Below are 19,433 nucleotides of genomic sequence, written 5' to 3'. Positions count from 1 at the left end.
TCATAAGTGAAATGAAGCCGTTTTCAGCTCCTTATGCTAATCAGGCCGATTCAACTGGATGCAGTCAGTTTCCAGTTGCGCCTGCAAATACAGCAGAAACCATTTCTGTGTTGTTTAAGTAGAACACTTGAAAAAAGTGCAGCTTTATCCACACGCATGCGAACATTAGACTCGAATACGCTGCAAAAAGAACAGTCATAATGAGAACGCCAACGAGAGACAATTAAACAAAGAGCCTCCAGATCAGATGCAGGAGAGGGATGTAAACACACCGACGGTGAAACGCAGCCGTCCTGGGACCTCAGCGAGGCCAAACACCGGCGGCGCGCTGCGGCAATTCACACAGCAGAGACCGGCGGAACGTTTATGGACCCTGGCTGCCAATTTCCTATCAAGGAGAATGTTTGGGCTTCATTGCTCTCCGTGGACCTTCACTGGAAGAGTCAGAAATGGGTATGTGGTGGGAGGCGGGTGCAGAGCGGTGAGGTTAGAGGACGTTGAGGCCCTGCGCTCCTCCCAGGACGCCGCTCCGCCCTTGTTAAGTTATTCTGGGCCGGCAAGGGCTTCAGCGAGAAGATGGAGATCAAGAGGGACATTTTACTATTGCTATTGTGCTCGAGTCGGAGCATTTGTCGCTGGCAGCGCCGCTATTTACCACGGGTACCCACTTATATTAACCAGTCTGATAAAAGAGACTCACTGACAGCCTTTCTATCTCGGAAGGCTCGCAGTAGCCATTAAAGAGCTTTTGTTGACTCACATTTTGAAGGGGTATTATTGGGAAGACCGGCTTTCTTAGCAATGGGAACTTACCGGCTTTATGGCCCTCTTACATAAGGAGTGTAGACCTTCTAGGCCTTTGATACGCTGCAGTGCTGTTGTCGCTGGATAATTGTTCTGTTGCGAGGAGAGTCTCATCTCCTTAGAAGACACAAGGTTCAAGGATTCTCGAGCAAGATCAGATAGAAACATTAACCGTGTCTCTCAGAGGTGCACGTTTCAGGCTATTAATAACGTCTCTGCTAGTTAGATGGATCTTTATCGGTTTTGTGTCAACAGCAATCGAACCTGCAGAAAGCATCGGGTGAAAGTGAGTGTCAGCCGAAGTTCTTTTCATACATGGAATTGGCTCGACCAGCTTGAAATATAGGTGAGAACCTTCAGCATGTTTTTCAAAGCAATAAACGTCAATAATAAATGAAACCAGTAGACTTCAAATAATACTCTGCTGCGCAAGGACTCGGCGGTGAATAGTGTACAGTGTTTTGTCACGTGACCCTGGCCTCCTCCAGAGCCGTGCTACAGGAAAAGCGTGTGACCTTTACGAGCTCAGTGAAGGCAAGTGGCCCCTGGGTGCCAGGGGGCCCGACGAATGCCGCTACCAAACTGCTCGGCACTTTGACATTTTTCTTTTGTTCCGTTCACAACAGGAAATGTCCATTTGCAGGCCTGGAGCTCGAGCACAGACACGTTGCAGCCTGAATAAAAAGCAGGAATGAAAAGTTGTTGTCTTTCTCCTTCTGCACATCGGAATCTGACTCTCATCTGGATTCTATCCTCAATCCTTCAACCTCATCGATTAACCCCACAGTGTGGAGCACATCTTTCGCTGCGTTTAAAGGAGTCAGCTGTCAGGGGAAATTTCATGCCGAATGCCTTTTCCATTAGGGGGAAACGGGAGAATCTACCTCCTCGGGGCACGTAGCTAGGCGTCGAGGACCATGGATCCTCTCGGCTGTTTTACAGCTCACATTGTGAGTCGGGAAGCGTGCGAGGTCGCACAGCTCACTAGGCCGACACAAAGCAATGCAAAGTTCTATGTTCGACCCATCTGCAACTGGTTGATGATGATACACTTCAAGTAGCTTTCAAGCACTCGGGGCATTGGACCTCAGGCTTTTAGCGTTGGCAGCTGTGCAGTTGTTTAATTAAGGGGGAGGGTTTGTGAGGATGTTAGCCATTTATTCAGCGCCAACAAATATGATTACCAACAGAAAGTGGGAAATGTGGGAGATGGACAGGATTAGAGTGAGTTGAGTAAGGGCAGAAATGGATCTGTGATCTCGTTACCCTCAGGGTAAGTGTGTTAGAATCTGACGCTGAATTTCGACTCATGCTGCGGGTTGACTAAGATGGTGGAAACTGAGACTCGGCTCTGATTGGCTGATGAAAGACCTGTCTTCTTGCAACACTGCCAGCCGTCATGCCGCTGTCATGCCGCTGTCAGTAAGCATAAGTCTGACATGTTAGGTAATACGCAGCTTTTCCTCTTTGCAGAGAGTTAGATGACAAGATTAACACCATGCCACCAGGAAGTAAGTAATGACTTTCATTTTCTAACCATGTCTAACATAATCTCTTGCAAATCGTAGGAGTTCTGGTCACGCTTCGTAGTCCGAGTAGTTTTCACCAATCACATTCCCGCAGGATTTGGTTGAATAAACAGTGTGGAGAGCAAAAGCGGTGTTTTAGTCAAAATGCAATCTCGGAAACCCAACGTCTATCGTCTGACGACTGTTCAGCTCTTAATTGGTTTCGATTTAGTTGTAAACTGGTAACCTGTGAGACAATCTGGCCGCACACGTCGTCTCTCAATTCCAACTGCAGTCTCGCATCTCAAGTTACTAATCAGACCGTACCGCACAGGAAAGAAAGTAAGTCTTAAAGTAAGGATGAGCCAAAGACTACACACGTGGGATTAAAGGCATAGATATGATACATTTTGGATTGGGCAATCACTCTACAGAGAGAGAGAGAGAGAGAGAGAGAGAGAGAGCGAGAGCGAGAGAGAGAGAGAGAGAGAGAGAGAGAGAGAGAGAGAGAGAGAGAGAGAGAGAGAGAGAGAGAGAGAGAGGGAGGGGGGTAATTTTCTATATGTACAATATGGATCGAAACTTACTGACGGCTTTCTGTAAGCAGACATAACTGTCAGGATTTTGACAATTTCAGTCCAACTCCAACAGAACAGAAATGAAAACTGCTGTTGTTTGGGATTTCTCTATTTTGCATTTTTCTATCCATAAATTGGCAAAAATCTATCTTAAATTGTTGTTGTTGATTCGTTTTTCAATGATTTATTTTCCTCGAATGAAAAATTCAACTCATAAATATAACATGGAAACTCTAAGCTTTTTAACACGAATCGACTGAGAAATGTGTCGACACTCTGAAAATCCTACCGATGCACTCTTCTTGTCTATTTTATATTCATAGCTGAGCATTACACAGATACATTTGGAGCCTCTGTGTAGATTGGGGCACATTTTCTAAGAGAGCCGGGAGAGACCAATGCTCAGCAAGGGACTTAAGCCAGAGTGCTGGGAGAGGAAACAGATGGCATTGGTGGAGGGAGTGGGGGCGGGCGGTGCCTGGCCAGAGGATATTACAGCAAGCCTGGACACACTCATCCTCGCTCCGCTGCCGCCCAGGGGATTAATAAGCCCATCATGGCTGCTACCCATATGGGGAGCCACAGAAGGGATGTGACACTGAAGAGGGGGTTGTTACTGTAGCCATTCTGTCTTCTAATGTCTCACCGCGACTCCGTAATGTTCGGGGATCATGTTATTGTTGCGGCTGTAACATGCCCAGCCAGCCTCATTTTGTCGAGCAATTTAGGGCGGACGAAGAGAATCCGACAAAGGTATGGGGGGGGGGGGGGGGCACTGAGAGCACTTAGACGACTGCAGGTGTTCGTCCTTTAAGTTATGTTTACATCACCAGAGCCAAGCTGAAACGCTAAGTATCGACTTTGTCTGGAGCCGCATCGGTGTTGGTGACATTTCTTGTATTCTCACATCGCCTCCGGTGCGGCTGAGGGCTCTGTCTAACCTTTGAGGCGCCAAGTGGTAGCCCACTGGAAGAGCAGCAGCCAGCTCACGTGACCTTTAAGAGAGCTTCCCCCCCCCCCCCCCCCGTCCCCGTCCCAACCCCACTCTCCCTCCTGCCTGCTGGCTCCTCTAGACCCCGGTGTCTAGTGCTGACAAGCTGGATCCGCCACCATCCTCGGTCCCCCAGAGAACCGGCCGGCCTCTGCAGCCCGTCTCTTGGTATGGGCTTGCAGACAGTGAAGACAGATTGTGTTACTGCAGTAAAGCCAGGGACTCCTCTCCGATGGGCTCTGCTCCAAAAGCACTGTTGGTCTGCGTGTGGGTGTACGTGTGAGCGAGTGACTAACAAAATCATCCATGCCACCACCACCCTTAACCAGACATGAATTAGATGCATTGTAAAAAAACAAGAACCAGAGATCACATTTCTTTGGTCATTAGTCCATGGATTTGAATGCAAATGTTGCATCCCCACTGTGCAAAAAGTGTTACATGTGCACGTGTGGGTTCGGGGCTGGTTGGTCAACCAATGACCTGCTGAGGAGGAACTGTAATTAACTGTAAAGTCATATCTCATTATCATGGACTACTTCATTGCCTTTAGACTAGGGGTCTCAAACTCCCGGCCCGCGGGCCGAATTCGGCCCGCCACGTCATTTTATGTGGCCCGCGAATCCGCCAACACAAAAAAATTATAATAATTCCAAACATTTTTTTTTTTTTTTTTTTTTTAAAGTTAGAATTGATAATAAAAATATCCCCATAGTCGAAATTATGAGATAGAAAGTCATAACTATGATAGAAAGTCATAATTCTCAGATAGAAAGTCATAATGATGAGATACTTAAACACAGAAGCAGCTCTTTGGCTGGTTACTGTACATTTGACATGGAAATGTATTGTGAGTACATTGAAGACTACTTTAAACGTGGCTTTAAAAACACATGAAATACTTCATGTCGGATTGTGCAAACGCACCCTTGAAAGGATTTTAAGCTTTGAACAAAGTTATTGTAATAACTTAATAATAATAATAATAATAACAATAATCAAATGCAGAGACAGTTATTTACCAATATGTTAGGAGTAGTTACATTTACACCGTCTTACATTTACAACCGGCCCTTTGAGGGTCACCGTGATGCTGATGTGGCCCGGAGTGAAAATGAGTTTGAGACCCGTGCTTCAGACAATCCCTGTTAAGAAAGTAGTCAAGTATTAAAGTAAAACAGAGGTTGAATATCCTGTAAACTATTTACACTCCACTCTACATCCCTAAAAACACGCTCTTGATGTTATTCAAATCACTTCCTGGGAGTTAAAAGTTTTCTCGCATAGATATTCTCGTTCGCCACCTTTTCCCCCACTGATCAGCTCAGGGCACGCACAGAAGTGATCCACGACTGCTTCGCTTCCCAATCTGTGTATGAATGTACAAACTGTTGTTCGTGCCGAGGCTGGGGATTATAGCGGGGCGCCTCCTCTGAAAGGAGCCTTAATCCTGCCCCCAACCTGCAGATTATAGAAGCCCCCTGCTTTTTGAAGATTTTACTCCATATCAGCTCCTTCCTGCAGCATGTAAACACATTTTGACAGTGCCAGAAACATTGCTTAACACCCCCCGAAAAAATAAATAAAATACAGTCTTCATGAGATATCAAAGGCATTACCGAGTTCATAAAAGCATGTGCGTGACGTTTCTCGGGGGCAGTGCGGTGGAGTGTTAATGCTGGAATATGTGCCGCTTCGTAGCCCACTAGCACGAAGTCCATTCTGACAGATGGCCTGAGGACATCTGCAATCGGAGCAGGCTGGATGTCCATCGTGGCCTTTTTTTTGCCTCACGCGTGGCCGCCGATACGGCAGCGCCGCAGATTGAGATGTAAAAGCAGGGAGCAACAACACAGCCAGGGGGGAGGAGGGACCGGCCTCACCTTGACAGTTTGAGGAGAGCTGCTCTAATTTAGAATGAGTTTTCTTTTTTCAAATGGTGTCTCCAGCTCCTCGGTGTGTACTCCTGGGGCAGCGATGTGAGTGAGGAGCTGATGACGGATGGTCGGTGTGTCCTCGTCTCCTGACGGAGGCCTGTTTTCCTCCCTTTGATCTCGATCACATCCTGTCTCTCTCTCACCACGTGGGGACGGACTCGTGGTCACGGCGGATCAGAGACAATAGGTGTGACCTGTTCTCCTTTAATCAGTCAGCCAATCGGTCTCCCTTTCCCTGTTTGACATTCTCTCTCGGTCTTCCAGGCTCGGCTTTTCAGTCGCTCAATATCTGAGCCACATTAATCTCGTCCTCGTCTTTTGTCGACCCAAGCTGGTCCAATTTTCAGCTTTGCATTTTTCGGTGGAAGCCATGACTGAGAAATCCTGTGAAAACAGGGCTTTCTAGCAGGTTGACCTTGATGATTCAGTGGATGCTGTGTCCTCCGGCGTCAGCTAATCACCGTGTGTCTCCTTGCAATGAAGAGAATGCTTCCTTATCTTGACAAGAAGGAAGTGGACCTGTCAATGATTATGAGGGGGGGGGGGGGGACTCTCCTCCAACTGAGGCCCCCAAATATATCGGGAAAAACGATAAAACCTCCTCTAATCGCTCTCCTCTGGTGCACCATCAGACAGCGTTCCTGTTCCGTCAGCAATCTCCGGTGCGGCCCTCCCGGTGGACGCCCTCCGCCCCCCACCCCCCCCCCCCCCCTTCCCCATCGCCGCACATACGGAGTAGGAATTTATGTACACGCTATGAATGCAGAGAGGGAAGGAGGCGCAGTGCTCAATCCTGTCTCTCCGCTGTGAATGAACTGCACGTCTGAGGGGATGAGAGAGCAGAAGGTGGGAGGAGGAGGGAGATATATTGCTGCGTCTTATCTCGGGGAGAAGGGCAGTGTGTGTGACAGGCAGAGCTCTGCCTCTGAAAAGCCTCCCCCAGTCCAGTGACACTTGTTCCCTCTCAAATCTGTGTCCGGTCTATTACTATCGTTGAATGTAGATCCCCCCCCACCACCCTGACATCTCTAATTGGAGCACGCAGGCAGATAATACTTATACTTATGTTTATGCTTATAGATGATTACATCCGCACGCAGCCAGCGTGAAATAGAAACCAGCTCCTGAGAGTTCCAATGCACAGGTTACACCCATGTTTATTACAAATGTCTCTGACCAGTGGACAGGCAAGTTGTATTTATTCACACAGAGGAGCATCCACAGGTGTTGCACATACAGTTTCTCTTGCTATCATCTTCATCAAACAACCACCATCAAATGAATTCTTGTCGCTCCTCACGCTTTCAAGAGGCACACTGTGCACAACAGTCTCCGATGGACTGACATTTGGCCCCGTGTTTTTTCTTTTTTTCTTTCTCCATTTAGGATTGAATGAAGCCTTCGCTGTGCGCTCGATTTTGTAAAAGCGCTTCTGTCCAAATTAATTTGAAATGGAATGTCGGGGTTGCCTTGGAGACACACGGGGATGGAGGTCGCTCATTGTAACTCACCTGAGCTGTCACAGGAAAGGAAATGAAATAGTCATTTCACCGTGGGCTGCGGTGAAGAGGGGTGAATCATGAAGGGAAATAGTTAAGATTTGTCATTGCCATTGATTTGTCAAGGCCCTGCAGTGTTTTGCAGCAGAGCACAGATGGTTACACATAACAGAACTTCACTGGCAATCATTCAAAGGCCCTGAAAACACAAGTTCTCAATACGGCTGTATGAAGAATCCTACGTCAACCCAAAGTTCAATGTCTTTCGCTTATTTCACATTCGAGAGTTCTGTTTTTCTTTTTCTCTCCTCCGTGTTCTTCTTCCTGATGTAAAGTGGGCTTCGAGAGAAGGGCGATGATTTGCAATTCTGGATTTAGCAACATTTGAATCAAATGAGTTGATTAATCCTTCGGCCTATAAAACATCTGAAAATAGTTAAAAGCCTCCATCACAAGGCGATGTCATCAAATGTCCAAAACCCAAAGAGAAGGCAAAAGGAAAAGAAGAAAATCCTCACACTTGACAACTTGAAATCTTAATGATCAAATATCCAACATATCAAATCAAATATTTTATCTTAAAAGAACGATTCATCATTTATCAAAATAGTTTATTTTCATGGTTATGGAATAATCTATGAATGGACTAATTGTTGCCGCTCAATAAGTCAAATCTGATCAAACCAAACCATCACAGTCCAGACAACTCACTCAGAAGAATTATGTATTTTTTAACATTAAACCATGCAAACAAGTAGTAGTAGAAACCCAACATATGAACCTGGAAATGAGCATAATTATGTCCGCTTTAATGTTATAAAGAACCTCTTTGCATTTGAAACTTTAAATGATCAAGTTTTAACCCATTTACTACAAATGTTCATCATTTTGCTGAACATACTGCTGTGTTTTAAAAAGATGTATTTTTCTACCACTCTCATGCGTCCATTGGTTTCCATCCATTTCCAGTATGAAAATCTAAAAGCAGTATCTTGAAACTTGACGGCGTAATCGTTGCAGTGAACATCAAGTCTGCGTTTGTTTTTGTTGAAGTTGCTGTATTGTGTTTTCATACTGAAACTAAACTCGCGTAAGATCTGAAACTGAACAGAAGGCATTTGAAAATAGTCAGCAGAAATGTTAAGTATGCATAATTTGTAGTTAAAGAGCTAAAATCAGCAAACACACATGGTTGTTTAGGAAGGTAAACACATTCATTTGGGCTAAACGTGTCCAATGTGCTGATCGAGAAGGTCTGCCTAATGAATCAAAGCTCCTTCTAATTAGCTTATTGTTGCCGTGTTCTCTGTCATCGCTGTACTTTAGCTCACCGCTCTCTCAGGCTTTTCCACCAAAAACAAAACACTAATTAAGAGGAAAAGCAAGCTCAGCTGGTTGCGTAGGAGCATCAGTCTTCTGCTTCTGCAGTATATGGTGTATTGGCGCTCCAGATGTCGGGGTGTTGGTGCAGCCTTACCTCTGCTTGCTGAGCATCTTCCTGCGCGTGGCGGCCCCCGTCTCACTGTCTCACTGTTCTCCAATGAACCAGCTATGGAGGCAGCGCCACTCGCGCTCCAGATGTTGGCTTTTGGCGCTAACGGTCATTGGTTAATCCTAAAAGGCATTGTGTTCGATACGACTCCAACAATGCAGCCATGAATCTTGTTCTCTGCGGGTGCTGCGCTGGAAAAGAATGTTCTCACTCTCCCTTTGATTCGCTTTTTTTCTTTTTCCTCCTTCTATTAAATTGTTCCATCTTCTGAAGACTCGAAACCTCATTTTGTTCTCTTTTCAGTCTTTTCTCTCATGTGTGGCCTTTGTCTCGTTTTAACACGGAGCATTCTTCTCCATTATCTTCTCTTTTCTTTATCTGGAGCAGCCCGCTGGACCGCCGTAACACAGTGTTTGGTGCTTGTTCAACTCTGTATCCACAGCCAGTAGGCGAACTGATCCCCAGCCAGCGAGGCCTTAACCTTCTTCATACTCACTTGATATCGCCCTCATTCTCCCTTTTCTTTTTTTGTGTTCAGCTGTCCTGACATGAAAAGTTTGGGAAAGGAAACTGCATCTGAGTCCGGTGGCTCCAGAGCCCTCGGCTGACAGCTGTGAATGCCATGACTCAGAGGACGAGCAGACAGCTCAGGCCTCTTGTGAAGGGATTCACCCAATTCACCCACTGAGCCGGCAGTGGCCATCTGTGTGTGTGTGTGTGTGTGTGTGTGTGTGTGTGTGTCTGTGTGTCTGTGTCTGTGTCTGTGTCTGTAATGACATGAATGCCATTTCAATCATTACAGGATTGCAGGATTAAATCCATCTTCATATAAACTGAAAAGATTTCATCCTGAAGATTTTTTAAAGCTTCTTCCAAAAGCCTTCTTCAGTCCCAGAAAATGAAAAGAGAAACTGCAGTTGTGCGCTCTGCAGACACGAGGCCTACATCTTCACATTCATTATGTTATTACCATAGCAACCAGCGCACAGAATGTCATTTCTAAGCTCTGGAGAGACGACTCAGTGGAAACAAATACAGAGAGCATAATCATGGCTATTATTGTCTCTTTTAATATGAGTACAGTCACCAGATATTGTTTTACTTCTTTAATCACTCTTCTGTTGAATCAAGCTGTTTCTGGACAGGAAGATGGAGATGTATTGTCCTTCCAGAGATGGTGGCCGTAGCCCGTGAAGCACTTCCTCAGCAGCTTTCACAGGCTGCCTGTTGATAAATGGTGCATAGTTGCCCTTGTCTAACCTAAAATCCACCATTGATTTGTCTTTCTCCTGCCGCCATTATTTTAAGCCCTGTCTGTGAAGCACTGGTGGGCTCCTTGTTGTCCACTATGAGCCCTACTATGACAATAAGGGCAGTACCATCTGGGGAATTAATTTATGTTGCATATACAGGGTCGATGATATGATTGTTTTCAGGGGGGGCTCATAGATAATTTGATCGAGCCTGACTGCCAAAAAAAGCATAAACTAATAATACAACAACAGGATGATATCTACCACTGTCATGACTCTAGATTTATTGTTGATCAATGACAAACAGACATTATGCATCGAGGCTATTCTAGATGTTGCTGTTAGAGCTAAAACATCCAGATAATGAAGGCCTGGTTTTCTATCTTTTAATAATTATTATTCAGCTTTAATTTACTTTGGCAAGACTGAACACATCAGCCTGGAAATATCTACAGAATAACTGGATATTTTTGGTTCCATTTTGATGAATTTTCCTATATGCTTATGCGTGTCATTGTTTCAGATCTGAACAGAAAAACCAGGTGTGTGTGTGTGTGTGCGTGCAACGACCACTGCTGTAACGTTTGATTGAATGAATACAAACCAGAGCAGCCCCTTTTAGGTGCGTTTTTTTTGCTCGACGGTCTCACTCAACGCTCTCATTTTAACCTACGCAGCTGTCTGAACCGGCTCTGTGTCGCTAAACCTCAGTTCACTGTGCAACGCTTCACGCTGACTGTTGAACGCCACCTCTAAACACAAACAGTCAGTCCAGCTGTGTGTTGAGTTCCGTTAGCTTTTAGCTGTGCGAGATTAGCCGTGAACAGACAGATGCGCACGCACACACACACATGCTTGAAGACTTAACAGCACACTAGAAAATCCAGAAATGTATGCTGGATGTTCATGAAGCTTGTAAACATGCAAGAGGGCCAACAAAGCATCTAATTAGTCGGTGCAGGATCTAGCGGTACATATGGACGCACAAGGCTGTAGCTATAAATAGGAATGTGCCGTCTCTGTCAACATGTCAGATTACATTTAATGAGCTGAGATGTATTGTTGGCCATGTTCCATTCGGAATCATATGTTATGAGCAGCAGATGCAGCTATTACGTCTTACTAGATTGCGGGGAAATGGAGCTGTGGATTTGTCCGCTGTCAACTGGAAGAGGCCCGGATTTAAGTGTTTCTCTTTTGTTTTGTTGTGGATATGAGGCAACCCTCAGCTTGTATCCGTGCCTCAGGCTTAGATTGGCTTTACCACTGCCCCACATCCAACAGGCATGTTTTCAGCCACGCCAACGTCATTTATGGATGTCAGTCAGATGGTCGGTCCACGACTGCAGTCTGATTCTCCCGAGGTCAAGGAACAGTGGTTAGGAAAAGACGTATGACGTCATATTTTCACCGCAGTTGTTTGGACTGCATCGAATTCCCTCATCAGCCACTCGTTCTATAAGCCGGCCACTTTGTCCCTGTCAGTTCGTCGTGGTTGCTTTGTTGGTTTCTTGCTTTGTGCTTTCGTGTTGGACCGTCGGCCTGCCTGTAAGCCATCTCATCAATAAATCAGTGAAGTCGTCCTGCTGCCTCCTCCGTCTGCGTTCGGGTCCCGTTGCCCTGCAGAAGCAGCCGTAACAGTTGATAGATTGCCCCGGCCTTTGCTGCAGACATTTTTAAGTTCCCCTCAGGACTTTAATAACTTTGGTCCAATGTATTAGTTGTTGACCAAATACTTAAAAAACAAATAACATTCATTAGCCTCAGATGTGCTTTGTGTTTAGAGCCAATCAACAAGTGTGAGCATGCTAACACACTAAACTAAGATTGTTTTCATTAGCATGTTAGCATTGTCATGTTAGCATACTGATGCTAGCATTTAGCTCTGAAGTGCACACAGAGCAGCTGGCGTTGCTTTAGACTCTTAGTCTTGTTGACTGATAACGATGGATTTTTAAAGGCAGCCATTCTGATAAAAGGTGAAAATCCAATTATACTCGTGTTTATCATATACACCACAATACAAATAGTTTCATTCATCAAAATGTTGAGAAGACAATTGAGCAGCAAAAGATGGCTTTATTTGTGTGTTTGACAGGCCACTTGGAAGTGAATGATCGGTTGGTATCACATTCCAAAGGAAGGAAAGAAAAGCCCTCATACATTACAGGAAGTTGAAATGCTCTGGTTGCTGCTTGAACATTTTACAATGTCAATAAACTAGCAATAATTGGAGCTCATGTTCACCTTTGTTCAGAGAGGATCTGTTTACAAAGAAACTGCTGTGATTCCGGTGCAAAGTAGTTCATCTAGATGTACACGATGCAACATGAAAGGGCTTTGAGAGTCAATAAAGCAGCTTGCAGTGTCCTTTTACATTCCAGCTGTTCAACATTTAGATGCAGAAGTAAATAGAAGCAAACCGATAAACACGGCCCAGTCTCTTTTTGGCTTTCACATCTGTCCTTGCGTCTTTTCTGTCTGTGTGTGACTGTGTGGGAGGCGTTATAAAGGCTATCATTGTTCATTTAATTAGCTACAAGGTGCCGCGGTATCTCCAACCATTCATGCCATGTGGTCCATTATAGTTAAGATTGTTTAAAACTGTGACCGGAGAATGAAATTCATCATTATCCAAACTATGTAATTCTTTTAATTAGCACGAGAAACGGCCTGATGGTGATCAGGTCATCATGGTGAGCTCGACGGCTCGAAACTGTAATTTTGCGCTGATAAATGAATCGTTTTCTTCCAATTTCCATCAATCAGTTGGAAACATTTGGGACGGAACATTTGAAGTGAAACCAAACAAACTGGGTGTTAGCTGGTGGGAACTAATAACACAATAATTTGGTTCACTCGCCTGGAGCTAAGTGACAGAGAGCCCGAGTCCCCTGTGTAATTAACCAGAGGTTTGAGCTCATGACTCATCGGCCCAATTTTTGTTGTGCATAAAGCTGTGTGACAGCGGTGGAGGGCCGCCGGCTGCCGGTGATCACGATCTAGGAATGGTGCAGGCAGCAAACCCGCATTTAGAATCAGCCATTTGGCTGCACTGAGCAAAACAATACCTCTGCAAACCCCTGACACGTTGTATTCCTGTGGGAAATGAAAAGGGGCTTTGTCTGAGACTTTGAGAGATGTTGTTGTTGTTGTTGTTGTTGTTGTTGTTGTTGTTGTTGTGCTCTGACCGGGCGAAGGTGGTTGTGGGTTTTTTTGTGCGGGAGTCTCAGAGAGAAGCCCCAGTGGTCCCGGGGTGTTTGCATTCAGGGAGTGAACGTCCGCCGGTAACTGACAGGCATCGCTTTGTATCAGGTAGCTGATCACTGCCGCGCTCCGGAGTGCTGTGCCAATTAAAGAGCAGCGGCGCAAGGCAAGTGGAGACGAGGACGGCCTCATGCCTGTGCTGCAGAAGTCTGCAGATTGGCTTCGGACTGCTGCGGGCAACGACTCCATTCAGCCTTTCTCTTTGACTGGCTCCATCACCCAGACAGCAGCAGGCAGGTGGATAAGAGAAAGGTTTCATCCACATCAGTGGCGCGTCTTCAAAGAGTACAGTGTGGAAACATGATTAAAAATTGGACTCACAATGGCGATGGAAAATGCGTTTGTGTTTCCTGGACTCTAAGTGAACATTCCTGCCGGCGGTAAACTTCACTGCTCCTCAGTGGCAACTTTTCAGCCGCCCTGTGCCCAGAGCACTCTGGTCCCACTGCCTTTTCAGATGAGGTTTCTCTTTGAAGCTGCAATAGATGTTGTAAGTTACAGGAGCTCCAGCATCTTCACCCCTTATATACAGAAAACCTTTGCAGAAACGTTCCTGTTCTGTCTGAGTTAGACGTCCGTTTTGATCATTGTCATACAAGTAAGTGATCCTTTCATGGAGTATTTATGAATGAATCATTTATAAAAGTTTAACCATTTGAGGATAATATTCCAGTGGGGGGGGGGGGGGGGGGGAATATGAGAAATTAAGATAATGATGCTGGCAGACGAGTTGAATTCGTGAGAGCACGTCAGCCACAGAGTGCATGCACAGAAGCGCACGCTGGTCTGCTGGACGTTTGATAAATTCTATAATGGCTGGTCGGTTTGGATGGAGAGTGCATGGGGGGCCGGCTAATCTCCAGATGGCTCTTTGACATTCCCAGCTTGACTCACAGACTGGGAGGGAAAGAGGGCACAGTTGAGGAAATTGCTCTTATCACTTATCACTCTCCTTGAATGAAAGAAGATGTTTTGTTTTTCTTCCTTTTTTTGCTTCAATTCTGCTGCCTGTTGAGGATGAAACTCACCCCAACGTGGAGGAGGCCAGACCACACGTGTGTCCAGCTGCTTCGTGCAGTTCATACGCTGCAATAATAACTCTACCAAAACAGGATTTAATCCCACTGATGCAAGTACGATTACAGTTAAACATTGGAGTACATACTCCTATGAAATATTACAATATTAACCCACTTTGGAAAAAACTACCTCTGGTCCCAGGACACAGCCGTCCCAGGCAACCACACGCTAAAAGAGGCAGAAAAACATTTCTATACCCGCCCACATATTCCTTCGCGACTCCTCCCCTTCCGTCTATCTCAATTTTTGTTAGCTAACTTCTCTATGCACTTCAGTAAACACCTATCTCCACATCTCTCTCTCCCTGAGCAGCTAACACATTCAACTTCTGTCAGTTATGGCTTAATCCCTTCTATGATAATCCTTCAGTATAAAAGCTAGACTTCTGCAACTTTGGCAGAAGCTTCATGTCTTTTAGCTACTAATCCTACAACACTTTATGTCAGGATCCCTGTCTGACCCACTGTGTGGTTACCTCTGTTTCCCCTCCAATCTCCTCTCCTCATGTGTCTGTCATTCCCCTGTGTGTGTTTTGTTATGCCATGTGCTTGGTGTTTTCTCGGACCTGCCTCCAGACTCCTCCCACTGCTACCGCTCTGATGGATGCCAGCTGCGGACAATCTGGCTCGTTACCCGGCAGCATATAAGCCCTGGGCCTGCAGGCTTGGGGCGTCAGTCTGTATTGTCTTCTGCCTCGGTAGCGTCCGCCGTGTCGTGAGTAAACCCCATGGTATCTTCCTGTGCTAATCTCTCTCCTCTCTGCTACGGGTGGAAAGTACTGGGCGATCTACGAACTCTCCGGTGTCGAGCCACGGGACATCACACCGTCGATCTGTCAACTCTTCAGTGTCGAGCCACGGGACATCACACCGTCGAGCTACCAGCCCCCGGTGTCGAGCCACGGGACTCACACCAGCCACCCACTTGTCTACCAAATAAACCTGTTTCATTGGACTTTGTCTCCTGTGGTCTGCATTTGGGTCCTACCCGTGAACTCCCGTGACAGAACAGACTGACCATAAAATGGACGCAGCGACCACAGGAGCAGCTACGCTGGCCGGACATAGCACGCAGCTGGAGGCACACCAGCAGATGCTCATGGAGATGCGTCAAGCCCTGCAATCCATGGCAGGTGAGGTCTCTGAGGTTGGCCGCATCTTGCAGGGACTGGTTCGGACAGGCCAGCTTCAGCCGGCTCCAGCCCCGGACCCATCACCTGCACTCCCCTCTCCAGGCCTCGCCCCGCCGGTTCGGGAGTCCCCCGTGCCACCTCCGGAGCCCTATGACGGAACGCTGGGGAGATGCCGGGGCTTCCTGTTTCAATGCAGGCAGGTGTTTGACCGACAGCCCCAGATTTTCGCCTCAGACAGGTCCAGGGTTTCTTACGTGGTCGGCTTACTGCGGGGAAGGGCTTTGGACTGGGCCACGAACACACTGAGCATCGACCAGCCTAATCTTGTGGATTATGTCGACTTTGTGGAGGATCTGAGGAGGGTTTTCGACCACCCAGTGGACTCCGAGGATGCAGCTCAACGCCTCCTCCACTTGCGACAGGGTCAGGCGAGTGTAGCAGAACACGCAGTGGACTTCCGCATTCTCGCCGCCGAGTCCGGGTGGGGAGAGACGGCGCTCAGGGGAGTTTTCCTTCACGGACTATCCGAAGCCATGAAGGATGAACTGGCAACCTGTAATAAGGCCGGTTCGTTGGAGGAGCTGATTAAGCTCTCGATCGGGCTGGATAATCGGATGCGGCAGAGGCGACGTGAGAGGAACTACAGGTCCCTAGGGGCATCACCCGTGACATCGCCCTCTTCCAGCTTCCGCCTGCGTGCTCCGGCGTCAGCCTATCCGGAGGAGCGGAGAGGGCCTCAGGCTTGGGATTCGGTCCCCTTTTCCACGCCGGAGGAGGAGCCTATGCAGCTCGGGCGTGCCCACCTTTCGCCACGGGAGAGAGATAGGCGGATCAGAGCAGGCGAGTGCCTGTACTGTGGCCGCCTGGGACATTCCCTTTCCTCCTGTCCGGTTCGGTCAAACGGGGGCGCTCGCCAGTAAAGGTTGGGATACTGGTGAGCGGACCCGAGCCTTCTCGAGACTCCCTACCAAGACTGTTGTTGCCGGCATCTCTCTCGCTGCACTCTCGCTCTCTCTCTCTCTCGGCTCTGGTGGACTCTGGAGCAGAACAGAATTTCATGGACACGGAGTTTATCGCCAGAGTCCAGATTCCCTTGGAGAGACTAGAGCGTCCGCTAGTGGTCAATGCCCTAGACGGCAGCTTCCTAGCCCGAGTCACTCACCGGACCCAGCCGCTGCAGCTCATCCTGTCCGGTAATCACAGAGAGAGACTTCAGTTTTACGTTTTTCCTTCTCCGCAAAACCCCCTAGTTCTGGGCCACCCTTGGCTCACCACCCATAACCCTCGGATTGACTGGGCGGCAGGGAGGATTGCCGCATGGAGCCCCGACTGTCATGCTAACTGCCTAAGATCGGCGCAACCCCCTGGAGGACCTCCCCAGGACTATCACGAGCCTTTGCCAGATCTCGCCTCCGTGCCCACCGCCTACCATGACATCGGGGAAGTGTTTAGCAAGAGCCGGGCCCTCTCCTTACCACCTCACCGTCCCTACGACTGCGCTATTGACCTCCACCCGGGCGCTCCGCTTCCTTCCAGTCGGTTATATAACCTGTCTAGGCCGGAGAAGGCATCCATGGAGGAATACATCTCACAGTCGTTGAGGGCTGGAATCATCCGCCCGTCCTCATCACCACTCGGAGCTGGATTCTTCTTTGTCTCTAAGAAGGATAAGAGCCTCCGGCCCTGCATCGACTATCGGGGTCTGAACAGCATCACTACCCGGAACAAGTACCCTCTGCCACTGATTAATTCTGCGTTTGAACCCTTGTCTGGAGCCACAATCTTCACCAAGCTCGACCTTCGCAATGCATACCACCTGGTGCGGATCCGAGCAGGAGATGAGTGGAAGACGGGGTTCAACACCCCCCTCGGTCACTTCGAGTACTTGGTCATGCCGTTTGGACTATCCAATGCCCCAGCAGTTTTCCAGGCGTTGGTAAACGACGTACTCCGGGACTTCCTGAACCGTTTTGTGTTCGTGTACATCGATGATATCCTCATCTACTCTGCGGACCTTCTGGAGCATCAGCGCCACGTTCGGTTGGTCCTCCAGCGCCTACTGGAGAACAAACTGTTTGTGAAGGCGGAGAAATGTGAGTTCCATGTGACCTCAGTTCAGTTCCTGGGATTCATCATTGAGAGGGGTCAAGTAAGAACGGATCCAGAAAAGGTCAAGGCGGTAACTGAGTGGCCGACTCCCTCCTCCCGGAAACAGCTCCAACAGTTTCTGGGGTTTGCCAACTTCTACCGTCGATTCATCAGGAACTACAGTAACCTCGCAGCCCCGCTCACTGGGCTCACCTCTTCCAAGACCATATTTGTATGGACACCGGAGGCCGGTCGGGCATTCAAGCTCCTCAAGGAACGGTTCTCCTCCGCCCCCATCCTGATTCAGCCCGACGACACCCGTCAGTTCGTTGTTGAGGTGGACGCCTCTGACACAGGTGTGGGGGCCATCCTGTCTCAACAGTCGGACTCGGACTCGAAGTTGCGCCCTTGCGCCTACTATTCCCGCCGGTTGAACCCAGCAGAGAGGAACTACGATGTGGGAAACCGGGAACTGCTGGCTATTAAGCTGGCTCTCGAGGAGTGGAGACACTGGCTAGAGGGGGCTGTTCATCCGTTCGTGGTCTGGACAGACCATAGGAACCTCGAGTACATTCGGACGGCCAAGCGGTTAAACTCTCGCCAGGCTCGGTGGTCATTATTCTTCGGACGGTTTGACTTCACCATCTCCTACCGCCCAGGCCACAAGAATACCAAGCCTGATGCTCTCTCTCGCCAGTTCTCTCCCGAGGGTCGCTCCTCCAGTCCTGGGACCATCCTCCCTACAACCTGTGTGGCAGCCGCTCTCACCTGGGAGATCGAATCAGTGGTGCAGGACGCTCTCCGAACCCAGCCAGATCCCGGAGGCGGGCCTCCCGGCCGCCTCTTTGTTCCCCTGTCCGCACGCTCCCAAGTGCTCCAGTGGGCGCACACCTCTCGGTTCTCCTGTCACCCTGGCGTCAGACGCACCATTGATCTGCTTCGGAGAACCTTTTGGTGGACATCGCTGGAGGCCGATACTAGAGCCTTTGTCCTCGCCTGCTCAACCTGTGCCCGCAATAAGGCGTCACACCGACCTCCCGCCGGCTTGCTGCAACCCCTCCCGGCGCCTCATCGTCCCTGGTCCCATATCGCCCTGGACTTCGTCACGGGCCTGCCACCCTCTCATGGAAACACGGTCATCGTTACGGTGGTTGACCGCTTCTCCAAGGCGGCTCACTTCCTCGCTCTGCCCAAGCTTCCCTCAGCTCAGGAGGCGGCGGATATCATGGTCAGCCAGGTGTTCCGTCTGCATGGGATCCCGGTGGACATTGTGTCGGACCGAGGCCCGCAGTTCGTATCCCAGGTCTGGAGAGCCTTCGGCCGGGCCCTCGGCGCAACCATCAGTCTGTCCTCTGGGTTCCACCCCCAGTCCAACGGGCAGACGGAGAGGCTTAATCAGGAGCTCGAGGCCTCCCTCCGCTGCGTGGCAGCATCGAATCCCTCCAGCTGGAGTACTCACCTGCCTTGGGTGGAATATGCCCACAACTCCCATACATCATCGGCTACGGGCCACACTCCATTCGAGGCCTCCCTGGGTTACCAGCCACCTCTGTTCCCCGCCCAGGAGGTGGAGATAGCTGTTCCCTCAGTGCAGCGCCACCTTCGTCGCTGTAGGAAGGTGTGGAGGGAGACCCGGGCCGCCCTTCTCCGCACGGCGGAACAGAATAAGCGTTTTGCGGATCGCCGCCGCATCCCTGCTCCACATTACCAAGTCGGTCAAATGGTGTGGCTCTCCGCCAGGGACATCCCATTACGGACCGAATCCCGGAAGTTGTCTCCCCGGTTCATCGGTCCGTTTGCGGTC

Source organism: Melanostigma gelatinosum (assembly GCF_949748355.1).
Source record: "Melanostigma gelatinosum genome assembly, chromosome: 14".
NCBI classification, from domain to species: Eukaryota; Metazoa; Chordata; class Actinopteri; order Perciformes; family Zoarcidae; genus Melanostigma; species Melanostigma gelatinosum.
The sequence above is the reverse complement of the archived record's forward strand: the minus strand, read 5'-3'. Positions refer to the sequence as shown.